Raw genomic sequence first — 27791 nt, 5'->3', positions numbered from 1 at the left:
TATTTGGGTATCATAGAACTGTAGAGTTGGAAGGGACCACGAGGGTCATTCATTCCATGCAATGCAGGAATCTTTCACCCAATGTGGGGCTCAAACCCACAACCCTGAGATTAAGTATGGCTCTACCAACTGAGCTATCTCAGTTTATAGGATATACATACCTGGTTATGGTCATTCTACACCAGATATTTGACTTTGCCCTAGTGGTTTTGCTCAAGATATAAACAACCACAGTTGGTTGGGAGATTAGATAAGTTGCCAAGAGGCAGTAACTGTGTGATAAGCAGTCACATATAACCAACATGCTTTTGTCTAATTAATGCATGAATAGGTTAATACCATAGTGTGAGCTGTCCTGCAAGGCTTAGCAATGTCCACTTCCCCTTCCCTTGGGAGGAACTAGGTAATCAAGATTTTGTTCTCCTTCTGGTCTACCAGAAAGCTCAGCTTGTAAAGAGGTTTGAGCTGGTTGCTCCAAGCTCAGACTGCATGGCTCTCGCAAGCCACTCTTGAGTTCCTATATCAATAATTTAAGAACTTTCACCACTGTAACTAAACCAAGTTTTACTGCCTACACAACTTTTTCTGAATGCTGTATGGAATCTGACCTTGGAAGAGTTTGTAAGTAAAGCATTTTTAACTTAACAAATGTTAAGTTAACCTTTTCAATGCTAGGTCCAACAGTCTATATTTCCACTCTTTACTTTGCTGCATATTTTGTGGTTTAAAATCTCTGTGGGCGTTCTCTCACCAAAGAGTACTTGCCTCAAACCTGGATCTTGACATCCAGGGAATCCTTTTATATCTGTTCTTGGGGAGTGTCCCCAAACCCTCTAAAGCAGATATGGGCATGACATGGGGGGGAGTAGAGGGATGAAATCCTCCTGGGCTGGTGGCAATACTTGCACTAGCCCAGTTAGTTGAAAACTGCCTCATGTGCCCAAAATGACCTCAAAACAGACTCTATGTCAACTCAATGGTCTTGTCTTCTTAGGAGGAGTCTGTCTGAAGAAAGCTGCTTAAAAGATTGTTCCCCTTGCACCAACAACAATAATACTAGTTGTTATTCATACAGTACATTAGTGTGACCAAAGGGACACAGGGAAGCTTTTAATGTTTAATAGACTATTGTATTTTAATATTCTGTTGAAAGCCGGCCAGAGTGGCTGGGGAAACCTAGCCAAATGGGCGGGGTATAAAGAAATTATTATTATTATTATTATTATTATTATTATTATTATTATTATTAGGCCTCCAAACCCAGTGAGTCCATAGATTAAGAGACATTTGAATCAGGTATTTCTCAGATCATACTCTTAGCTACAATATATACCAGCATTGGCTAAGCTAGCAGGTTATGATGGGAGTTGTAATCCAATGACATCTGCAGACACAACGTGGAAGAACCCTGCTCTAGCCCTTGCCACCACTGACTTGGCAGGAGCTGAGGCTGAAATACTTTCTTAAAAACAACCGACCAGGAAGGTCTACCTCAATTTTGAAAATCCAGCATTGTAGAATCATATCCTTCTTGTCCATGAAAGGTTATCAACTCACAGCTTGTGGCCAGTCTCTTCCCTAAGGTTCTCTCATCTGTTGTGCCTTTGAAGTATGTAATAGGAAGCATGTATATGCTGCTCCCAGCATGCAACAGCATTCAAATGCAGCTTTCCCCCAATGAATAAAGCTGCCAGCAGGAGAATCTGTGAGCAAACATTTCAGTAGGTTCCCAAGAGGCAGATGGCATGGTCACGCCAAATAGTAGGAGGGGAAATAACGAAGTCAATTAGGATTAATGCAGTGTGGGAAAGTATTAGTTCTGGAGCTGTAAGTTTCTGCATTAGAGATGGAAGGTGGAATAGGAGGAGGGGGAGAGATGCTGATTCAACCTAGTCAGGCAAGGCAGGCATCTTGGCTCCCTGTTTCTCTACATTTCTTCCCATTCTCTCTCTCAATTCCTATTGTTTTCTCAGGGGAGGAGGAAATGAGCAATATGGTACAGCAGCCTTACTTTGCACGGGGGGTGCCACTGACTTCAGGTTTCATTTCACCTACAGCAGGGGTGTTTGAGGAACTCGGTTTCTGTCAATTCCGATTCACACTGACATGATGTGGACCTCCACAACAAAAATGCAGACTGGAACCTCATTATCTTTTGGATTTTATACTCTTCCAAATTTTGCACTATAGTTCTTGGTTCAAATTTATATACCAAAATGTGTTATGCTAATAAATATTAACATATTTAAATTTCCATGTGATCTTTTTAAAAAAATGCAGATTAATGTGAAAACAGGACAAAAGGAATGTCCATGTGAAATTGGCATAGGTGGAAATATACTGATTTGTCGATTTCTAGCTTACAATGCATTCCTCCATCTCTTCCCTTCTCCACAGCTATGCATTCATTGAGAATTGGTGCACTCCTGGTGGTGGAAGTCCAGAGGTTCTTCCAAAGGAGAAGGACTGTAACTTTAAATCACCTTCTTTCCCCTCTTATCTGCCCCTTGGCAACTCTATTCCTGGAAAACAAACTGCTATAAATGAAATGTTTCAAATGGTGGCTTTCTCCTTTAGCTTTCACCTTGCTCCTTATTCGAAAGTAAGCATAGCTACAATCACATTGTACGACCAATGATTTCAATAGGAGTCATTCCTAGTGCGTGTGTGTGTGTGGCAGGGGTAAGGAACCACTTTCATCCCAGGGCTGCATCCCTTTATGTACAAATTGGGGCTATATGCCACTGATGGATCAGGCCAGAGAGAAAAGTAGGTGGGCAAGATGCAAAAGTAAGTGGAGCGATGAAGGTAAATTGTACCTTTGCACATTTCACCCAGGCAAAATCCAGAGGTTTCTATATATACACACATCTCTCCATCCCCTGTTCAAGCAAGCAAGATGAATCATCCAATGACACATCAGCCACACAAAACCACTTGTGGGATGAAGAGCACCAAGCAGGATCACCAAGAGGTATGGGCTTGACAAGAGTGACAAGAGAGGATATGGACAGCTGAGGGTTGTGATCTAGGGCTACATCCTAGATCCTAAGGACTAGATAGAGAAGCAGGGAGGACAGTATTTGGCCCCCAGTCTTGAGATTCTCCCCCCCCCCCCCGCCAATGTATAGGAATGGCTTGTTATGGTTCTCAAGGAAGGAACCTGTGGGTGGTGTGGGGGCATTCAGCCTCCTCAAGCAAAGACCGAATCCCTCCTCAGGGGATTTTAATGTTCATTCAGACTACTTGAAGGGATCCAATTTCGTTTGGGGGCTAATAGCCTGTTGCTCATCCACTTACTGTGTCTGGGAAAGGTTTCATGAAGCTACTGTCTTCCTGCAAATTTGTTTTGGTTTTTTTAATGAATGTTTATTAGCATTTTCAATAAAAACACACAAAAACAACAATTAAACAAAAAATAACAAAAATACAAAAATCCAAAATTTAAAACAGAAAAAAACATTTAAAAACACATATAATTCCAATTACTTGTTTTCATTTAACTTATTTCTCAGACCTCCTCACACCTCCCCTTCTTGTATTCCAATTTAAATTATTAATTCAGCAAATCCTTATTATCCAAATTTAAACATCAATGCTTAAACATCGTTGCTCATTCTTAAACATTTTTCCTAAAGTCGACCAAAATTTCCCTTCCACGGCTTTCCCCAGTGCCAAACAAATAGCAAAACAAAATAAAAGCAAAGCAAGTTATAATTATATACCCTTTGGATTCCCAGACTCCACCCACCCTTTTCCCGGTTTCAGTCCCCAACAAGTGTTCATCAGTTCAATATCTTGTTTAGCCTGGAGATCTCACATCCGAGGCTTTTAAATCTCTTTCAGTTCCTCTCTGCCGGCCTTTTTGATAGTCCTTAATGTTGAACCCCAAATTTCGGAGAGGCTTCGGCCCAACAGGATCCATATTTTTTCCAGCCAGCCCTCCGTGCTTAAAAATAGAGCCTATGGGGTACTCAAACATACTCCTTTCAAGTCCAAATGTCCCCAAAGCTCCAACTTCCACTTTGATCAAATTTATAATCCTTCGGTCTTCAGATCTCCACATAAGGGGATCTCTCGGTTTTAAACTCACCAATTCAGGCCAGGCTTTCCACATCAAGTTATTATTCTCCTTTGTTGCCTTCATGTCAGGCCACAAATTGCAACTCTCATTTGACATCTGCGAAATTACAGCTCCTCCTTCCTTTTCTTCAGGGACAGCATATGTCTCCTTCTCCATATTCTCATAACTCTCAAGTTTCTCTATTTGTCCAGTTGTATGAGCTTCCTGCTTCGAATCCTTATCAACCTCAACAAAATTGTTTACTTCTGAGGCCAGAGTTATGACACTTGTAGCCAAAACATCAATTTCACCTTGTAGCTTTCCCAAGAGAACAAATGTTCTATCCAGTTCAGTCAGAATTTTCCTTCCTCCAGCCATTCTTGTAATGTCCTAAACCCCCTCTAGGGGGATTTTAGTTTCTTAATGTTTTTCAGCTCACATCCAATAGTCAATTTAATTTGTATCAGTCCTTCTTTATTCTCAACAAATTGTAACAAATATAACCAGCAGAAGCGACAGAAACAAAGTTCTCTTTTTCCCTCTGACAGCCAATTTGACAGCTGTCAAATTCCTCAGTACTTCATCAATAGGCTCTCTTGCGGGACACTCCCAGGTCCTGGTGGGTGAAACTTCAGCTCCCATAGTTAATCTTTTATCCTCCAGTAAAATTTCTTATAGTATCAAACCATGAAGGTTGAAGTCTTTTAGAAAAGGAAAGAAAGAATCCTCTCGACCTTAGATAGCAGGTTCTTTGCTTTAAATTATCTACAAAGAGGGGGGGAGGCGGACTTCCTTTTTAACCCTTCCCCGCTCGTTCCTAATTTAACAAAGATTTTTTTAAATTCCGAATTCCATCTTACTCACGGGTTTTTACTCTAAAGTCCAATTGTTCCAAGGAAAAAGTCAGCGCTCTCCGACAATGGCTTGCGGCTTCACTCTGCAGAAGGAGCAATGTACTCTCAGCACCGCGCCGCACCCCGTCCCCATTCCGAAGCCTTTAAAAAGGCTCCTTCGCAGTTTGGGGGGGCGCAAATGGTGCCCGCAGAGTCACCAGGTTCACAGGCATCCACGCCTGTGATTTTTAAGGGTCCCCGCATCGCCGCCGCGCACAAGACCCGATCCTGCGGAGCTTATTCCCTCCGGAGCTCAGAGGGAATCTGCCATTAGTCGATGGCGCTAACCCGGAAGTCCCCTGCAAATTTGTTTCCTCCACCAGTTTCATGGCCCTAGCAGCCATGACAATCACATTCCCAAGTATCCCTGATATGGAACTTGCTCCTGCAGGAGGCAGTGATAGCCACCAACTTGGACAGCTTTAAAAGAGGATTAGAAAAATCCACAGAGGACACGGCTATCAATAGCTACTAGCCATGTTGGCTATGTTTTAACTCCATTGCCAGAGGACTCATGCCTCTGAATCCCTCCTGCTGGGCATCCCAAGTGAGTAGAGTGTTGCCACACTCAAATCCAGTTTGCCATTTTCCCCACAGACATCTGGTTGGACATGGTGGGAATAACATGCTGGACTAGATGCAACTCGCTTATGTTATTAGGTACTGAATACTATCTGCTGCTGGGTGTCATTTTCTTACTTTACCCATCAGTCTCACCTGACATCAGGTCATGGTGCTGCTGCTTACCAGAAAAAGAAGAAGAAGAGGAGTTTGGATTTGATATCCCGCTTTATCACTACCCTAAGGAGTCTCAAAGCAGCTAACATTCTCCTTTCCCTTCCTCCCCCACAACAAACACTCTGTGAGGTGAGTGGGGCTGAGAGACTCCAAAGAAGTGTGACTAGCCCAAGGTCACCCAGCAGATGCATGTGGAGGAGTGGAGACGCAAACCCGGTTCCCCAGATTACGAGTCTACCACTCTTAACCAGTAGGAAGTGGTAAGAATGGCACAGAGCAAATGCACCAGCAGAGACAATCTTGTGCTCCTGCCAATGGGTTTGCACCAGGCCAACCACACTGCTGCCTCTCCCTTCTCACTGCTCTTAAGCAGCAGCTGTGCAACCAGGGTCAGGTGAGAGGACCACTCCATCTATGGTCTGCTACTGGGCTCCAGACTGATAGCATGAACCAGTGTTACATGATCATCTAATGGTACCCACTACTAGAAGATGCACATGAAAGCAGTTGTCCTGGAATTGATCCTGCAATGACTCCCTTCATACAGAAAATGGGGGGGGGGGAGGGAGAGAATAAAAGGAAATAAGGGTCATTGCCTTCACACATGAACACAATTCCCTTCCTTAAAAGGACCCTGAAAAAGGAACAGAAAGAGTAGTATGAAACACACAAGGAAGCCATATTCTCGGCAGCCAGATGACGCTAAGACAGAAGGAAACCATTTAGCTCTGATTTAAAAGCAAAGGATGGCAGAGCGTTTCAAGGACTGCTGTGTCTTCATTGTAAAAACAATTTTAGTAGCAATAGTAACATCAGCGACTAAATGAGCCAAAGGGAAAAAGTTGCAAAAAAGAAAAGAAAAGAAAGGAGAGAGTGAGTTTGTTTTTTAGTAGCTTTGTAAGAAAATAAAAGAAAGAAAAACCCTCTCATTCTTACACACAAAGTAAAAAGAAGAAGAACATACACACACACACTTGGTGACTTTGTGCATTCAGGCATTTTCAATTGGGTCGAAATGAGCTGAATTATCCCAGTCCTAAACTGAGTGACGTGTGAGCTCCCTGCTGAGCTGCAGAGCACTTCATCAAGCAAAATGGCAGCCCCTGGCCAGAAAGACAATGGGAACGCTTCAGGAAAGGAAGACATTGAAACAGTGACTGGAATTTAAATGGCTCTGGAATTAAAAGGCAATCAAATCTTTCTTTAATTGATGTTGTCCAGTGTGCTGGGGTCAAAACCAGGGCATCATTTATCTTCACAGAAAACCCACTATTAACAGATTTGCACAATTTATGGGGTTTTCTTTTAAGGCAATGAAAACAGTTTTGCAGTTTAGATGTAATTACTCTCTCCCTGAGCGACTTCTTAGCTACACACTGGCTCTCTTGGCTACTATTATTATAACAAATAAAGGAGGCTCTCAATGGCTAGGAATCATAAACAATGCAAAGAAGTGGTGAAGGTTGCAGAACCCTGATTTAGGAACAGGTGTGTTTGCTTCTGCACAAGCTATGAGAATCTCTAGGGCTGCAATAAATCTTCACTAAAGTTGCGAAGTTTGGTATCTGAAGTTATGAACAGAGAAGCTATTCTCAAGCACTTGCTCTTCCATGGCAGCAACCTCGCCTCCATTTGACAAAGAAACATTTTTATTTATTTTTAAACTAATCCCACTAATAATACAGTACCTACATCAGGGGCAGGTGACCTTTTTTCAGACCCAAGGCCTTAGTACCTTCTGAGAGCCACATACCATGATGGGCTAGACTAGGAACAAAATTAAGTATGGCATGAGATAAAAGATGAGTGTGTCCAGGGTCAAAAAATAGGCAGTGCTATGATTGTGGCTCTTACAGTATAGTCCATACAGCAAGCTACATTCCAGTCACACAAAGGTCAGGAAGAAGAAGAAGAAGAAGAAGAAGAAGAAGAAGAAGAAGAAGAGGAGGAGGAGAAGGAGGAGTTTGGATTTGATATCCTGCTTTATCACTACCCGAAGGAGTCTCAAAGTGGCTAACATTCTCCTTTCCCTTCCTCCCCCACAACAAACACTCTGTGAGATGAGTGGGGCTGAGAGACTTCAAAGAAGTGTGACTAGCCCAAGGTCACTCAGCAGCTGCATGCGGAGGAGCAGAGACACGAACCCGGTCACCAGATGATGAGTCTACCGCTCTTAACCACTACACCACAGGTGCTTCTACACACTCAAAGAGGTTGTATAACAGGCCAGTGAGAGGTGCAGCATATGGAGAGTCCTGAGGGCCAGGTGAGTAAACCTTGAGGACCACATTAAGAACATAAGAGGAGTCTTCTGGATCAGACCAAATGGCTCATCTAGTCCAGCATCCTGGCTAACCAGATGCCTATGGAATGCCTGCAAACAGGTCCCAAGCACAAGAGCAGTCTCACCTCCTGTGACTTCCAGCAATGGACATTTAGAAGCATGACTGCTTCTCAATATTTTTTTGGCTTCAGGCTCCCCATATCTGACTGAGATGCTTGACTCTATTCTGAGGTTGTTGTGTTTTTTGTCATGCTTACTTTTGAGGTAGCCAAAGAGTGTTTGTGAGTATACTTTCATTTATACTACAAATAATCTCTCCAGGGGTCTGCACTTTGCCTGCACTTCATGTATGTAAATCCCTAACCCCTATAAGCACGGGAAGGTGCTTACATTCCAGTGATACGTGGTTGGTGTTTTTTAAAGTGGTCTTTGTAATACTAAAGACTCCAGTGCAGTGGCGTAGCGTGGGGGGTGCAGGGGGGGCCGGCCGCACCGGGCGCAACATCTGGGGGTTAGGGTTAGGGATAGGGTTAGGGGCACAAATCCAGGGTTAGGGGGCGCAAATTACTTGCCTTGCCCCGGGTGCTGACAACCCATGCTACGCCACTGCTCCAGTGTAGAAAGATCTTGCCAAGGTAAAGAGGAAGAACTTCCCTTAAAAACAAAATAATCAAGTGCACCTATCTCAGCTGCTCCGTAGCCTGACTCCCTAGTTTTTATTAGAGTTGGATGATGTCATCATGAAGTAACTTCTCCCATGTGGCTCTTCAGATCATGAAAGGCAGGTAGCTAGGGAGTCTGGAGGGAGCTGCATAAATGTTTGATGGAAAGAAGAACACCCGCACCACCCACAGCTGCACTGCAATAATAAAGTAAGTTCAATCCACACCCACAGATATTCTAAAGCTCCCTAAGAATGAGGCATAAAAATGAAATCCTCTTCCACAGGGGAAAAGAAGAAGAAGATGGAGAACAAGTTTTGGCACAGTGCTGACATAGAGCATATGGAGACAGGGGCAGATGGATTGGTCAGTTTCGGTTTCTCTCACTTTTTGAATTTTAAGTTCAGTTTTCCACATTTCTACATCAATTTGCAATTTGTTTTTAACCAAAGTCCTGATGAAAATCCATCAGAGAATTACTAGTAATATACATGTGATTGTATGCAATTTTGCCTAATATACACATCTTTGCAAATCAATATCCCTGAAATACTGAATTTTGTATTTTCATAATATATTCATTTCATGCACATTTTACCCTAGCATATGCATTTTTGCACACATTCCTTCATCAGAAAACAGCATCCCAAACATTGGAGAAGTAAGTGCACAATTGTGAAAGATGGCTGTGTATTGGTTCATGTATTGCTTCAAAATGAACCCAGTTCACCTTTAAATGCAAACTGATTCAAATCCTCACCCCATCCCTATATGGAGAGTACCAAACTTCTTAGAACAAAACTTCCCCATGGCTTCTGTACCTTTGGATCATAACCTTGGAGGTGTCAGTATTCGTTTGCTTTTAAACATACCCCATAGAGTCTTCCCTTATTCAGAAGATGGTAATGTTGCTAAGATCTTTAGCTCTCCAGCAAAGAAGATGGCACATCAGGCATACTTGGCAATTGTTATTCTTTTTAAAATGCACTTTTCTTTGATTTTGTTATTCAATCTGTATTTTCCTTTTCCAGTTATGCTCAGGAGACACGTACAACATCCAAACACATTCATACTTAAGCATTGTGACAAACCAGCATTGGAGTTGTTGAAATATCCATTTCAAAACCTGCCTTAGCGCAATCAATCAAATCTTCTATAGCTATACAGGGAAAATAAACACGGCTATCGGACTGCAGCTCTTGGCTAGGAGTAAGGAGAGCAGGGGGGAGACGAGAAGAAAGATTATTTCAATGGCTCAGAGAGCTTAAAGAGTCTTAGAGGGGATTAAAGAATAAAACAATATATTAAAATTGCAAGGAAGCAAAACCAGAAGAAACCCAAGCATCTTGGCAGCTGTAGAACAAATCAGACTTAACTCTTACATTGACCGGAGGAAGAGCAGAGACAGTTCATTGTAAGCCACATCTGTCGGCTGAGAAGGGACATGCATGTTTACAGTAGCAAATGAACAAATATGCCTCTTGATAGCAAGAAATGTAGCTTCCTGCTGGAAGCCAGCTGGGTCAAGCCAATGGCCTATCTAGTCCAGCAACCTGTTCTCAACCAGTGGCTCACATCCTGCTTGAATGCTTCCCAAAGACACCTGATTGGCCACTGTGAGAAGACAATCCTGGATGAGATAGGCCTTTGGCCTGATCCAACAGGGCTTCATATGTTCTTAAAATCCAACACCTGCACTTCTTCTTCTAGAGGCAGCTTTTCTTATCACTCTTGGTCTGTACAGGAAAAGAAGTCTACCTGCTAATTTTCTTCCTCTGTCTGATGTCATGCAGCTATTTAAGATCAGAGATTGGGAGGGGGGAGCCCTTGTTCATGAGTAATCAACAAGATTAATATTTCCCATAACAGCACCCAAGCAATTCCCTGGCTTTCAGTAACTATGAATGGCAGAGCTTCAGGTTTGGGTTGATAAAAGTCCTAAATTTCCATAGAAAGCTGGTTTGGGGGCTGGCTGCTGTCATGTGCTGCCTCTTTGCCCCTATCGACCCTGACTTTATTCTGCTGCTCGTAACGCCACCATTTTCTCAATGCAGTCAGTATGTTAAATCATAAATTCACTTCCCAAAGAAACCTAGTCTTTATAATCTGGTTAGCTACTATTGTCCATCCTCCCAAGCCATCTAATTAGAATCACAGAATCATACAGTCGAAAAGGACCCCCCAAGTCCAAACTCCTACAAATACAGGAATCTCAACTAAAGTGCTCATGACAGATGGCTACAGTCCCCCCTTCAGACCATTTGCCAGCTCATCATCAGGTTTTGCACAAGCTGACCCTTCCTTGTTTCCCTACATGAGAAAGGCTCTTCATCCTTTCTACTCTCCCTGCACTTCCATCCTTAACTGAAGAAGGAAATGCACAAAGTAGTGATCCTCCACAAAGGGCAGCCCCTGAATGTTTGGTACCAGATGGAAGCAGGGGACGTGGAGGGTGGCCAACTGAGAGCTAGTGTGATGTCACAGTTAGAGTGCCAGACTAGGACCTTGGAGACCAGGGTCTGAATGCCCCATCAGTCATGAATCTTGCTAGGTGACCTTGGGCCACTCACTGTCTCTCAGTCCAACCTACCTCACAGGGTTCATAGAATCACAGAACTGCAGAGTTGGAAGGGACCCCAAGAGCTATCTAGTCCAACCCCTTGCAATGCAGGAATCTCAGCTAAAGCTTCCATAACAGATGGCCATCCATTCTCTGCTTAAAAACCTCCAAGAAAGGAGAGTCCCAACCTCACAAGGATGACTGCTCCACTGCTGAACAGTTATTTGGGGGATTAAATGAGGAGGGGAGGGCCCATGTTGACTACCTAGAAATGCAATAAAGAAACAAATAAACTGTGCCACTTAAATTAGAAGGGCTAAATTTGGCTTCCTTGTAGCTGCTCCCAACCCCCCAGTTCATCCTCATTATCATTTCACATTTGAATACATATAAATGACAAAAGATCTGTAGCTTAGCAATGACAATAACTGTTTGTCAGTATATGTATGTATTATATGCATGATATTAAGATGACTTTGGTTCCATCAGTTAGTAGGAGCAGACCCAAAACCTCAATAGCACACATATTCCAGGAGGTCTGTGTATTTGCCAAGTCTAAGCCCTTCTCAGCTGGAACCTGACCTTTTTATTTTTTATTTTAAAAAGGCTAAGCAGTAGCTTGTGTTCAGGAGCACGTATGGAGTGGGAAAGATTATGTGTCATACAAGTGCAAAGGAAACATTCTCAGAAATGTTTGTCTGCATCAGGTTCAAGTAATTTTGATGGGGGTGAGGAGAACAGTCACTTGGGCTGAACAAATCTTGTAATTACTGCCTCTGCTGCTAATACCACTACCCCTTCCTTGACACATAGACTTGCTTATTTACTTCAAGCTTGATGAATATAATTCCAGCAATAATCCGCCCAACAGCATGCAAGCGAGGATCACAGTTGCAGGAGTGAGTCAGGCTTTCGCAAGTGTTAAATCATAGAAACATACAGCTGGGAAGGGGCCAAGAGGACATAGACTCTAACTCTCTGGCTAGAAGGCACAGGTGCTTGCATTATCATCTGACACAGACAAATCTGGAGCGGACATTTCAGACCACAGTGTCATCTGCTGAAGTGGTAGAGACCAAGCGTCCCTTAGAAGATGGTCCTTATAGAGCCAGTAGCTCCAGATGGCTCAAACAAGTAAGCCAATATGCTACATGTGCATACCTTCCAAGATTTCTCTGATGGAAATATTAGATGATGATTATACCCTGTAAATCTGACTAGGTTGCCCCTTCCACTCTGGGCTGCTTCAAACATATATAAAATATAACAAAACATTAAACATTAAAGAAATTGCCAGGGCTGCCTTTAGATGTCTTTTAAAGGGTGTACAGTTACTTATCCCCTTGGCTTATTCCCCCCACCCCCAACATTTCTCCGATGAAGATAGGGGCATCCTAAGGAAAAGGAGGACATTTCATGATCAAATCAGAAACTGGGATGGCTTCTGTAAATCCGGGACTGTCCCTGGTGACACTTGGAGGCTCTGCATATGATTGCTGCTCCTGTGACTTCTGTGGGGATGACTATGCCCTGTTCGCATAAGGATTAAGTACTCAAGAGATTTCTATCTAAACTGCTCCCTTCCCTTTCTGAGCTCGAAGCATGGGTACCCCCAACAAAAATTTAAAATTTGGTATTGTAATTTGGAACTAATGTGATTTGATTGGTCTGTTAATAAAAAATATTTTTTAAAAAAAGAGATTTCTATCTAAACTGCTCATCATATCTTTTTAGCCCCATCCTTTGCAAGTAAAAACAGACATCTAATATTTGCCCAGGGAGTGTGGGAACCAATGATAGAAGCGAGCAGAACTTCCTTCCTTCTTTCCTTCCTATCACATCACAATATAGGCAAGCTCGAGAACCTGTAGAACCTCAAGAACCTCAAGAACTTGAAGTGGCATTTCTGAGCATTTGGCTTTAGAACTGGTCACGACCAGTGAGTCAGGCTCCCTCCTGAGCCCCTTCCCCTATATTTGCAAGGATAAAATATTTTATTTGCTTTCAAATTGGAGGAATCTGTGCCATTTGGGTTCCTTGCGAGTATTCACAAGACTCTTTGTGGTTTTTCCAAGTACTTGCACAATATGTTCACCAAAGACAGATGGTTTTGAGGCAAACAGTGGGTGGTCTGCCCACCCCTAATGCGTAGGCAGACTGATCTCTTCACAGCAGATCCCAAGAAAACACCTAGCAGCTTCTGAAATATCATCCAATAATACATGTTGGGCAAAAAATATTATTGATGGCAAAACATCACAAAACCAGCAAAATGAACAGACATGTAAGAAACTTGTGGTCCAAAATAGACATGAAGACAGGTGATCCAAAATCAGATCTCTTAACATTTGCTAAAGGCTGAATGCAGCTACAGAGGATCTTTGTTCGAAATGGTGCTCATCACTGGGAGAAGGAGGGGGTTAAATAAATGCATTTTGTATGTTTTCTTTTTTAAAAAATGTGACAGATCCTATTACAGATCTCCTGCTGTCTCATCTAGTTGAGTTCTCCAAAATAAGCATCAGAATGATTAGATCCCACCTACATGCTGCACTCACCCTGCAGAGATCACTGCAGAGAAGCTCTGTGTGCTATTTGCTCCATCTTACATGCCTATAGGGACTTACCATATGCCTTACTGTCATTGCCAGGGGCCAGCAATTTTTTTTAGCGGTGTCCCTCAGACCTTGTGGTGGGCAGGAGAAGCAGCATCAGGGGTGGGGGAGCTGGAAGAAGAGGCAAGAGGGGCAAGTAGTCCTCCTGACCCCCCAGCCCAGCCCCAGCCACTGCACTTACCTTCCCAGGGGCTGCCACCATCACCACCACTACCACAGCTGTTTCTCATGGGTAGGCAGAGTGAGCTCGTCCACTCCGCTTTCTGGCCCACAGGAACACCAGGGCAGCGGCAGCGGAGGAGGGAAGATGAGCGGCGTGAAAGGGCTGGCTCCAGAGAGGCTTGCTTAAAATGGTGTTCAGCCAGCCCACCTCAGTCCAGCCCTCTTCCTCTTCTAGGCAGGGTGGGGAGAAGCCAGGAGGAGGGAGGGAGGAGGTGTCGCTGCGGGGTGTGTGTGTGTGTGTGTGTGTGTGTGTGTGAAACGGAATGGCGCAGAAGAAGAAAAAGGCGCAGCCCGAACAAACAGAATCCCCACACCGATCCATGGACAGTCTGCGGGCCGGATCCTGAAGGCAATTGGGCTTGCTCTGGCCTGCAGACCTTAGTTTGCCAACCCCTGGTCATTGCACATGGACTCTCCTACCATTTCCAGATGGCTACTGGTTGCAAAGAAAACTGCCCCCAGTGGCTGGTAACTGAACCAGAATAGGCAGAACCAATAATTGGTAAAATTATTGTTCTACCCAAGCCATAATACCATAAGTAATTTACCATGGCTTTGCTCAGAGGTAAATCTGAAGCCTTGTAGCTGCCTAAGTTGATATTAGACTAGTACACACAGTTGTTGATGTGTTGCTCTGGGAAGTTTGGTTTGCCCCCCACACCCTCAAACAGTGTTTCACTGTTTGGCAATACCTTTCTCATGTCTCTGTTTTAGCTGTTGCAACTTGTCTCTTCTATATATGCACACATATATAATTTTAGGGTTGGTTTTAATTGTTGCTGGACACTTTCAGATGCTGTGAAGATGATACTATGACAACTGTATTTTTCTTTTCTTTTGAAAACAACAACCCAACTATAAACTGATGCCGGGGGGGGGGTCAAACATCTTCATGGGGGAGGGAGATATTTGCAAATGGCATTGCTCTATTAGTCCCAAATGTTTAAGGTTCCTATTTCTCTCTCTCATCTGTAGTACGACCACTGTTGTTGCTGTTGCTGGAGTATTATAATAAAATGTGGCCTGGGAGGAAAATGCATTTCTATGACATTTTAAGGATACATTTTATAATGATCACATCTTGCTGTATATTTATTGTGCATATGATGAAAACTAAGCAATTCGGTAACCTTTTAAATATATCTCATATATTGCCAGATACAAGAGAGAGAGAGAGAAATGAAGCACTGGGTGTAATAAACACATGGAAAATATCCAATTTAATCTTATCCCCCCTGCTTCCACTCCCTTCCTCTCCATGTCAGCTGGTTTTGAGATTCTTGCCCTGGCATTTTCAGCCAGGAGGGAACCAGACAGCTGGGTGAGTGAGCCAGGCCGAGTGGTTGCTTAAGGGGATGTATTAATGAAACTTCAATCTTGCTCTCTCCCAGTGCCCTACAGCCCCCAATACGTTTGTACAGAGAACAATTTTACATAGGAGACAAGAGTCTGTTAGTATCGCTAAACCTGCTGTTATTTCTCTTACAAGAGTTGGAAGATGGCAGAGTGTGCAGGCAGGCAAGCAAGCAAGGATATTATGTTTTGCAATTATAATCTGAGCCCTACTCATGAATTTGCGTGTTCATTTAGTTTCTTCCTCCCTTATGACATCAATAGATCTACATGCATTCTGTTCCTGACTAAGCCAAGGTGGGAGATGCAGAATGGAACTGAAATATCTATTTTATATCAGCAATATCTCTGCAAACTGTATTCCTATCTTCGTCTCTGACTATTCCGGGAGGGATAGTTGTTCAAAGCTCCACAGGGTCCTCTTTGGTTTCCAAGCCGACAGCTTTGTTTTGGGCATTATAAGATGAGAGAGTAACTTTTGGAACTGTGTAACCTTTGCAAGTGACGCAGTGGGTAATTACTGGTCCCAAGGAAACCCCCACTGACCTATATGTGGACAGTGAAGACACAAGTCAGAGATTTATGTTGTAGGCTTGGACTGGAAGAATTTTAGAGCCTAAGTACAAATTACAAGGGGCATGTGGCTTTCCTTCCCTCATGTGTCTTCCTAGTAATGTCTTGTAAAAAGAAAAGTAAAAGAAACTTGTGACATCATCATATGCAGCAAGTAGGTAACTTGGGTGCTGATCAGAGACAGCTACTATTCCATTGAATCCACAAGGACAGATGATGGTCCTGATATCTCATCTAGCCCAAGGAATAAGTTATATATTAAGTTAATCAAATGCTATTTAAGACGTATTAAAGGTGCAAGGTGTTACCTAGAAGCCTTGCAGTCCTGGCATATGTTTACTAAAAAAATGATTAGTAGTATATTATATTGTCAATGTGCTAACACAGAATAGCGTTTAGGCCATTCGAATCGTTGGTGTTTAGTGTGGTAACAAGTGCTGGAAACTCTTTTTTAGAGAGTCATTTGGACTCTGTTCAGGTTCTACCCAGATCTAAACCACTGTGTTATTCCCAGGTGTGTTTTTCTTGGCAGCTGGTGGGTGGATCTATTAAGTGCTAGGCTTGATGCTCCTGTGGTGCTGATGTAGGACAGGTGGAATCAAACTATAACACCCAGGGGACAACGCCCACCCACACTGTACCATCTATGCATATATGCCAACATTGTGATTTGAGAAAGAACTCTCAGAAAATAGACAAGAAAGCAACTCAGCTAATTAGCTCAGCCATCAATACATGCTATCTTTGGAATCACTGGCAAGCAAAGGGGATGGTGGCAGATATGTTCAGAGTCCACTCCTGATTTGAGGGGAAGCTTGGCAAAGTGTGAGCTTTGTTAACAGCAATGGCAGGCATTGGTTTACCCCAGTGCAGCAGGCAGCGGCTGACAGCAGTGTAGCAATGTTCTTGGACGTACTGAACAGAGATGCTACACCGTGCGAATGGTGGAAAATTGTTCCTGGCAGTTGCCTTTTCCAGGTTAACCCAGGGCAAGCATCAGCACCAATGGTCTCTGCTGGTTTTCTTGGGTTCCTGCAACTGCCCAGGATGCTCGGTGCTGGTACCTCATGCAACAGACAGAAATAATGATCGATTTATAGGTGATTAAGGTCTTCTGCGCATTGTTAGACAGACTGGCAGTTCCACTGTCACGGTTGGTGGTGGACATTTGAAAAGAACATGGTGATTATCATCATCATCACCATCCATTTATTAACCACCTTCTAAACAACCACCTCAAAGTGATTTACACATAAGATAATTAAGAACAGTTTAAATACCCCTAAACAGCAAACACGTTTAAAACGAGATGAATCCCTAACAAAGCTGACACTCATAAAGACCCATTCATTTAGCTGTGTAAGCCTGTTGCAACAAAAATATCTCCGGTTGTTTCTAGAAAACACAGAAAGTAGGCACTCATATCTCCCCAGGAGTGCTGTTCCATAGGACAGAGGCAGCTACACTAAAAGCGCTGCTCAGGTTTTCTGTAGAGTGGGCTTCTGAGATCACTGGAACTTTCAGACTGCAGTGATCTATAAGGTATAAGGTGATCTCTCAAGTAACCTGGTCCTGAGCAGTATAGGGCCTTATGCTAGTACCAATGCTTTGAACTTAGCTCAGTAGCTGATTGGCAGCTGTTATATGTTAATAGTAGTCTGCTAGGTGTGTCTATGTGCTACCTTCTTCAGATAGGTCTAGTAGCCAATATAAAGCAGCATTCCTTTTTTTTAAAAAAAAATCCATCCCATTGTGTTCCTCTAGACTGAAAGCCAAGCTAATTTCAGCCACCTGTGTTTCTCTCCCGCGGTATGTGTTTGTTCTACCAAACAAGCTTCCTTGCAGAAATATTCATAGAATGGAATAATAAGCTCATATTGCAATCATATTTATAGAAAAGGAATTTGTGCAGGTTCCAAAAAGTAGATTTCAAGAGTCCTGCTTATGAGGTTAGAGAATGAATCTGTACTTAATTCTTTTCATTTAATAAAACCCTCGGATATGATCATGATCCCTAGCAAGAGTCTTTTCAGCAATTTAAAAATGTTTCAAGTTTTCTGCTGGGAGTTGGATGAGTTCCTTGCACTTACCCTCTTGATATATGGGCACTGAGGCATTATTTAAAATACACCCCCTCCCTGTCCATCTCTCCTTGTTTGTCATAAAGCCATCCAAGTTTATGACGGTTCAAAGAAAAAGAATGCAGAGCATTTCTTAATAATGCCGAAAGTTTGCAGAGGCTTGTTTGCTATTAATACTCCATTGGTTTGGTGACAGGCTGAAACAGTAAACAGCAGTAACACTGCTTCATGGCTGAGGATTTTCCAAAATGACTTTTAAAAAAAAATGGAATAGCCAAGCAATAGATTTGTGGGTAATCTTGAAAGAGAAGGGATGAAGTCAAACCATTGCATTGCTTGTTGTGGCTATAGCGACAGAAAATATCAACAACATATGCATTAATATATATAGAGAGAGAGTGGATTTCTTTAAATTTTCTTGTTTTTTGTTTTGATGTAAATAATTTTATAAGTTGTGTGCCTTTGTTTCTTCATTTAATCCGTATGATTTGTGGTAATTTAATGTATTATGATTTGCTGCTATTTTTTAAACGATTATAAATGAGTAATTCTTTATTGTAATAAGTGTAAACTGTCTAATTATTACTTGCTGATGTTTAATTTTAGTGTTTACTATTGAATTCTAATGCATTATTGCATATTGCTTTATTTGGTATAAGTTGTTTATTTTAAAGTTATTGTGACTTTTTCTATAGGATCTGATTGTTATTATTAATGTTTGATGTTTTATTATTAATTTTGTGTGTGTTGGAAGCCAGATGGGTGGGGTATAAATAAAATATAATAATAATAATAATAATAATAATAATAATAATAATAATATAATTAATGCATGAAAAAGAATGGAATTATGAGTAAAAACATGCAAAAAGTGACATAGACCATAAATATACAGTTCCCCCATCCTTAACCAGAGGCTGCCACAGCTTTTCTATGGCTTTAGCAAAATCTTTTTCAGATTTTACTGAAAGAGACTGATAAGAGAGAAAAGAGAGAATGGAAGAAACATGACTTTTTATTTTAAAAGTTCACTGAATACATGGGGACCCTGGCTAGCAAAAAGCTACCAAGTGACTGAGGGGTTCAATTCAATTCACTTTAGTCTGATGCAGCACCCCATAAACCCTGCCCTTCCAATAAAAGATATAATAATGAGATAACACTTCTTTTATGGCTCTGGGAGTGGACACTTTCATCATTAAAAGAAATGGAATGCTGAGATGGACTCAGGATCCGCAGGGTAGAAAACTGTCCTTTGAAAGCTGGAATGCAAATAAGCCTTGCAGCACCGCAGTGGTATATTGGTCGAGGGCAGACGTGAGGGGATATTTGCAGGAGGATACAGGCCACAGACTTGCATGCAGATTTTAGAATACCAAGTACATTAGCAGTCTCGAGAGTCAGGGGCAAATCAGGGTGTCAGAGAGTGGGTGAGGGGCCTCCTGCAAAGAGGGGACCTCTTGCACTATTGCAGACACTATTGCAAATCAACAGCAAGAGCCAAAGATCAGATCAACAAAACTAGGAGGCAGCAGGGTATATATAGAGATTTATTTTTGATCTGAAACATTAAATAATCTGTTATATACATGGTCATGTTCTCTCAGATGCACCAACAGGTGCTGAAAACATTACTTCCATGTGCTTCAGGTCTGGGAGGGAAAAGGTACTGGGTCTCCAACATAGCAAACCCCACTTTCTATATCCCTTCATTGGGAGAACTGTCTATTTATTCCTGCTCTGTTTCCTGTTACTTCACAAGTTCCTGGTTCACAAGAGGACTTCATCTCTTATTCCATGACTGCTAAACTTATTCAGGAGTCTTTGGGGAGGTACTTTGTCGAAAGCTTTTTGAAAGCCCAAGTCAACTGGATCACCTCTATTTATATGCTTGTTGGCACTCTCAGAAGACTCTAATAGGCCAGTGAGACAGGACTTAGCCTATCAGAAGCCATGCTGATTCCAAGTCAGGAAAGCTTGTTTTCCTAAATGCTCAATTATTTTATCCCTTAACATGAAATCAAAGTTTCACAGAACCATTTTGACATGACAGCTGAAGCCCTGGCTGTGTAATTTATATTTGGCATTGTGTCCAGTTCCTAAATATTTTTGTACACATTAATGCAAGTCAAATTCAACTTGACTATTTTTGAGGGGTTTTTTTTTTTGCGGGCTGTGTGTGTGTGTGTGTGTGTGTGTGTGTGTCCCATTATAGTTGCCATGCGGGAGAAGCAGATTTTTGTTGAGCTGCAGGAAAAGGTGAATCCATTGTGCTTGACAACTTGAAAAGGATATTGAAATGTTCTTTCCCTGTTAAGGATATGGCTAAATACAACCCACAATATTAAATCCATCTTGCAATGCACGGAAAGACAATTCAATTGAAGTGATGGGTTTAGGTACCCCTGCTGAAATTCAAATACTTATCTGAGCTCAATATATGGCCTCAAAATCCATATTTGCCTCTTAAAATTAGTACCTGACCTTCAAGATTGCTACTTGATTCCCAGATCAATATTCAGATATTACTCCTTGTCAAATGTGCAGTCAATACACATTCTCTAAGAAAAGGCAGAATAGAACTCCAAATACGTATAGATTCCCTGTCATGGGCTCTAATGAACTCTGCATATTGGACTTGCACCCACATGCTCAAGAGGAGAGAATCTGCACAGCCATTGCAAAATGCAGCAAGTAAGTCATGCTACCTCTGCCAATTCCGTCATATTACTCCTGCAAGCCAAAAATATTGAGTTAATAGAAATCAGATTCTTCTCTTTCTCTCTCTTTAGATTTCAAACACACAATAGGCCTGCTGCTAAAAGGGAAGAGAACATAAGGATCCTGATTCCCACAGCAGCTGATCATATTCCTCTAGGAAGCCCACAAGGATGTCTTGACTGTTTTCCCCCAGTATCTGTGACATTTACAGGCATACTGTCTCTGAATCTGGAGGTTCAATGTAGTTGTCTTGACTAATTGTCACTGTGGATGTCACAAACACCTGTGATTTTCTACTTCCAAGGCTGTTGTGAATGGGTGTTATGAGCATGCTGCAGAAGGGCTGAAAATATTGTTGTTGTTTTTTTCGTTTTATAAGAAAAAGCAGCAATTGGATGCACCAGTGTTGTCCCATTAAGTTAACAGACCATGCAACTGCAGCTCCGTTTTTCATTATACTGATTAGGGAATTTATCCAATTATAGACAATTATGCCCCTGCAATGTCTATCCATGTTTTGGTAGCATCGGTGTTAGATGACTGGAATATACTGCAGCTGCTGCTGCTGCTGCTGAAAACACTTAGAAAAAAATGCAGTTGGAACAGAATACAATATCTCTAGATCTGGGGCAAGCAAATTTGATCTTATTTTACCAGTGGATAAAGAGCTTCACTGGCTACTAGTATGTTTCTGAGCACTATTTAAAGTGCTGGTTCTGACTGTTAAGGATCTAAATAGCTTAGGTCCGGACTAAATTTGCACTTCTATGTGAATCAGCTGCCTAAATAGTAAGTGTGCAGGGCCTTTTTTGTGGTGGCATCCAGAATATGGAATGTGCTCCTAAACTTCAAACAGATACAGGCACTAACTAAAAGCTATTTTGGTGAATCAAGTTTTGAGGGGCACTATTTGTTATGTTGCTTCCTATGCTGTTTTCTATTTCCATACATACATATTTGATTAATCACAAACATATGTACAAACTAACTCATAGCCATGCAAACAATATCAGTTTTTTATTTCTTCTTTTAACTGTTGACAGTTTTTTTAGGTACTGGTTTAAATTGCAGCAAACGTCGTTTGAGGCTTCGTTTTAATGCATAAAGGCAGGCGGGAAATATTTTCAAATAAGTAAATAAATTGTGTGATGGTGATTTGGATCTTGTACTGTCAAAAAAAGAAAGCAAAGAAAATCACACATCTGCTATTGGAGATGCAACTCCAGTAAGGAGTGAAGGGAGAAATGCTCACTTTTGCCAGAAGCAGATCCTCTCCACCACCACCCACTGCAATATATCCACAAACAAAAACGAAACGCAAGTGTAGCTATACAATTCTAGACTGGCTCTGATGGTCCTTGCTCAGTGGTGTAGCACAATTCCTGCCCATTGCTAGCGCAAATGCATTTATACCCAGTGGTTAGTGATTCATTGCTCTGTGTTACAGGAGTGGAGCAAAGGCAATAAGAAAAGGAATAAAAACAAAATGCTAAAGCTTACAGCATGGCTGTGGAAGCAATCAGGATAATTCATCTGTTCTGGTGTAACAGCACTGTGGCAACCTCCACTTGGTATAGACTACAAGCCGAAAACTCAAAGCATGCATGATGCCAAATGTAGCCAAACAATTCTATAATTCTTCAAAAAATTGTAAAAGGTTTGCAAAATAGTGCACAGGCACTGTTGCAGTGGTTAAGATGCTGGACTTGAACTGGGATGAAAGGGAAAATTAAAAAAAAAAATTCTTTTATAGAATTGATGTCTTGGGCACACGAGCAAAGTCTGTCCTGGTAGGGAACTCCTCTCAACCTGCCATCCAACACTCCAGAAGGAATAACGTTTAGTCTGGCTTTGGTGAATAACCTTCAATAATTTGGTACTGTCAGGTTTTTAATGTAAGGTGTTAACTTAAAGACATGCACCTTAGAGACCAACTAAGTTTGTTCTGGGTATAAGCTTTTCTGTGCATACACACTTCTTCAGATACACTGAAACAGAAGTCCCCAGACACTCACTCACTCTCTCTCTCTCTCTCTCTCTCTCTCTCTCTCTCTCTCTCTCATTTTGACTGCATCAGACCAACACGGTGGCCTACCTGAATCTGGGATGAAGGGGATCAGGTTAAAATCCCCACTAAACCACAAAGCCTGACCTTAGGCCAGTCACTATCACTCAACCTAACCTACCTCATAGGGTTGTTGTGAGGATAAAGGGGCAGGTCTCTTCATGCTGCTCTGTGCTCTAGAGGAAGGGCAGTATAAAAATGTGGTATGTTTTTGTTTCTTCCATAAGGATGTTGCTCCACTGGATTTAGTGGAGATACGCCTCCTTCACGAAGCTGGAGTGAACCATGTGGACCAGGCGCGCTGCATCCTGATGCACAGATCGTTCAGCCAATGGGAGAGGAGCAGGAGGCAGCCTCGCTATGAAAGGCTCTTCCCACTTCTTCCCGTCTTTGCATCCGGTGCGGCAAGAAGACAGCATCATTCCTGCACCATCTTCTTTGAAAAGGCTGGCACGTAAGATGGAGCATCATGATAGTCACTGGCATCTCCTAGCAGGAGCTAGGAGGGGCAATGAGCTCGGATGTTCCTCATTCTTGAAACACTTCCTTCTGTCCTTCCCCTCCCCATGAATCTTTAAAGGAAGCAACATTTCCATTTCGGTGAATTATTCTATCTCTTCTTAGGTGTAATCTTTTCAAGATGCAGAAACAAATCCCTAACACCACTATCCGCCGCGGTAAAACAAGTACAGCAAAGGACCGAATTAATGGCTGATACTTTTGTTCCTGACAGTGTAATCTCCCCGGCTGCTCCCCACCCCCCACCCCACAACGACACCCCACACAGGCAGCTGAAGAAAACTGCCAGAGTCTTGACTGCAAAGGAGAAATTACAGAGATGAGCAGCCACTACAAGTTGACACAAGACTGTTTTATCTGTCACTCAGTGCTGGTGAAGAACAGCCATTTAGCAACAATGTCACTGAAATTATATTCTTTTGCTTTTGAAGCATATAAATATTTGATTCTCACTCATATTTGATTCTTTCATTCTTTTCTTCTTTGAAAGCTACAAACTTAACTTTTCTCTCTCTTTCTCAAGGAAAAAAGCCTTTCTTATTTAAAGGAACATCCAGTCAGTTTTTTTAAATAAACATTGAAATATCTCTGGATGTAAGAGAAGCAACATATCTCCTGCTTTCCGCTGATAAGGGAGAAACACAGATGTATACCGGTGGCAGCCTAGGAGCATGGATAGCCTTTCACCTCCGAATTTGATTCTTTCAAATGCTGCCGAGAGCCCAATTTTCAAACAAATTCTTGCTCATTTCAGCCTCTGCCCTGTCTCTATGTGAGAAAAATGACTCCTATAATTGTAAATGATTATGTGCCTGTTGATTGAGCTCTTTGCAAGTTCAAGGGAGGTTACTGATCCCAAGGAAAGTCCTTTCAAATGCTCCTTTTTTATATGGGGAAAATAAGCTGGGCTTAGTGGAATCAGCATTTTGTATATTAAATATGCTGGCCGCAGTCCAGAGAGCTACTTTTAACAAGCCAAATGTGTTGCAAGCGCTCAGTGGGGCTTGGTGTTGTTGTTTTTAAAAAGCAGGCCCTCCCACCACCACCACCACCCCCTGCCACCATATCACAAATTGCCTTTCAGATGTCATTTGCTATGAAGTGTGAACAATTTACTTTTGGGGGTGGGGTGGAACACACTCACACAAATTAGCCTAAATCTTCCACTCCCACCAGCTAGTTAGTTAAAAGTTACTAGCATTGTTCTCTACATTGTGACTAGTGATGTGGGAGAAATTTGATTTTGACAGCTTTTCAATGAGAAACTGACTAATTCATGCTTCTTGAATACGTAAAATGCAGACTTCTTCCAAATTTTGCAATGCTGTTTTCCATTAATGCAAAGTGTACAAAAATTCATATGCTGGAGCAAAGTGTGCATTAAAAAAATATCCTTATTTTAGGGGGAATTGCTTTGCAAAACTGTGAATATTAGGCAAAACTGCATACACAAATGTTTATATTAGGAGGAATTCACACTAAAATGTTTGTGAATTTTCATCATGATTATTATTTTTTAATTGCACATCATAACAGAATTTGGGGAACTGATTTTAAAATGAGAACCTGGGGGAACCAAAACTGACAGATCTTTCCATCCCTGGTTGTGATGGAACCTCTGTCACAATTCTTGGTTAGTTATGCCCTCAGGTGACTACAGTGGTCACATGATTCTCTGTGACATCATCACAACTGCTATGAGTCTGCAAGAACAGTGGTCATTATGAAGTTACAGAGTATTAGAACTCTATATAATTTGGCATAGGAAAATGCAAGTCTGGAAAATAACTGGAGATTAACATTTGTGTGGAGCTACTGAATTTGTTATAGGCCTAAATGCCCATTCATCCCACATACAAGGTCCACTAATACCATCTATAAGAATGAAAAGAAGTAAGGAAGAAGAATGAATTCAGACAATACAAATGTGATGTGGTAGTCACTGGGGGGACACTCCTTCATGATGAAGATGTCACGATTCCACTATAATAAGAGCAGCTGGATTGTTCATTCATTTATTTTATTCCATTTATGAATCACTTCCCATAAAATCTCAGAGTGATTCAACAGCAAGGAACATCTACAATGAAAACAACTGGAAATAACTCCATATGTAGAAACGATTAAAAATAATTCCATATATTAAAACAATTCCAAATCCGATAAAGACAGAGGCTGGGGTCAAGCTCTCAATTAAAAGGTTTGTTGAAAAAGAAATGTCCTCAGTAGCCACCAAAAAGGAAGTAGAGACAGAACTTGTCTGATATGATAGACAATGGAAGGGAATTTGAAAAGGTAGGTGCCACTAAATCTGATTCCAATAGCTTACAGAATGGAATGCCTGATGAGCAAGTATCTGTGGAAAGTCATCTCTTGCAGTGTGCAGTGATTCATTGGGTGAGACTTTTTTTCTTTCTTTTTTTAAAGTATCCTGGTTCTAAACTATATAGGGCTTTGCACATCAGTACCTATACCTTGAACTTAGCTCAGTAGCTAAATTAGCAATAACCAGTGTTTTTTAAATCATATGGTAAATATCCATGCTCACAAAAACAGAAAGTATCCATTCATCCATGCTGTTGCCATGAGTGTTTGCTGTGCAATGAACCCTACTCATGTGAAAATCCAGTTAAAGATGTTATGGCATGGTATCCCCGTCAAAGAGGAGCAGTAGTTTGGCGGCCACAGCAAACCTACCATAATATTATCTGAACTGGGCCAATTATTCCTTCATACAAGCTGATCAAAATTGTGTTTCTTGGTGGTGAAAGAAACTTAGATGAGTTTTGTACTTACATAAATCCCTAGGGGATGTAGACAAGGAATCAGATTGAAATAATACGTAAGATGCACCTTTGGAAGAAAATGCTATTAATATGAACGGTTTCAAAATTTAATGGTGAGCAGGAGGAACATCAAGTCTTTACACACCATATCCACAATTTCAGGTGCTAAGCAAATGAGAGCTTGCAGGTTAGTGATGGTGGCAGTTTATGGCCCATTAAAACTGATTATGTCTTGGGGAAATGTGGCATCGGTGTTTCAGGAGAAGATTACAAAGATGTGTTTTTTTACAAACCACACGGATCAAGATTGTTAAATTGTTTGAATCTTCCTAGGATATGACGGTGCTTGAAGATTTTAACTCTTTCACTGTAGGATTAATTATTATTTAGGCAAATCAACAGATACGGTGTGCCCTTTGCAAGCTTTAAGAGGAATAAAGAAAGGCTTGCTGGCCTGTGAGAACATATATAAATGTTTGTTTCCCTAAAATAAAATTGCACTATAAACCTTCACATACAAAAAGAAATTCCTAGCCAGGGAAACATCAAGAATTTATTTGCTCCACAGTGGAGCAATGAGGTCCCAAACAATTTTTCAAATACCTGTGAGTAGGGAGGTACAAATAGCATCCCCAGACAATGGCTGGAGGCTACATGGAGATAAAAGGGAAGAGGTGGCATGCATATAATTTAAAACGAGTAGTGAAATGGTTAGGCCCACTAGTTCATTTGGAGAGGGGGGACCACCCTGGTTTTGTGTTATGCAATGCCTTTTTGGGTGGGGATTTTAAAAAAGAGGTGTTGTACCCATATATTCATAAATGTGTTATAGGTGCTATGAGCGGGGTGGGGGTAGGGAGAAGTGGCAGGACTCCATACCTGTGCGTACTGTCACAAAAAATGTCCTGGGTCTACCTATTGCATCTTTACCCTTTGCTTTGGCCTCATAACTGCTGAATTTCCCTCTCTTTAACTGTAAATCTAAGTGTTGGCTACATGCAATTTACCTGATGGAAGAGGCAACCTTATAATACTGCCTTAAGCAAAGCTATCACAGCCATCCTATGAGGGCAGCGGAGGAGGAATCTGAGAAGGTGGGACTTTCAAATCCCAAGCTTCACCAGTCTCACCATTGGCCAGGCAAAAGATGGTGGATAGCTGGAGGGAACAGGCTGACATCCTTTCCCCCTCTGCCACAGGGGCATGTTGGGGGAGCAGGAGCGTTTGGGATCCTCTGTCCCTATTTTTGCTCTCTCCATCATTTTGTGGCAGTGGAGCAACAGCAAGGGTTCTTTCCATAGTGACACGGAGTCTCCAAGTGTGGAGAACCATCTCTGCTAGTAGAAAGGGAGATCTGCAAATTCTTTCACCCCAGGGATGTCCCCAGAATTGCACACTAAATTATATAAAGGAAATTCTGCAAATTTAATGGGTGGTGTTCAGCTAAAGAGTTATGCTAGCTTAATGCTTTTCAGCTGCACAATTTAACTTCCAAGCTCTCTCCTCTCCCCTGTGTCTTCCCTAACTCTATCTCAGAGGGTTGGGGTAATCCCTGGGGCAGATATAGGAGACGCACAGTGGGCTCACAGTGAGAGGAGATGGCAGGGAAGTTACATTGTACAACTAAAAGTCATTGCACTAACCCAGGGGTTGTTG

This window comes from Podarcis erhardii (genome assembly GCF_964252035.2).
Source record: "Podarcis erhardii genome assembly, chromosome: 4".
Lineage (NCBI taxonomy): Eukaryota > Metazoa > Chordata > Lepidosauria > Squamata > Lacertidae > Podarcis > Podarcis erhardii.
This window is presented reverse-complemented; position numbering follows the sequence as displayed.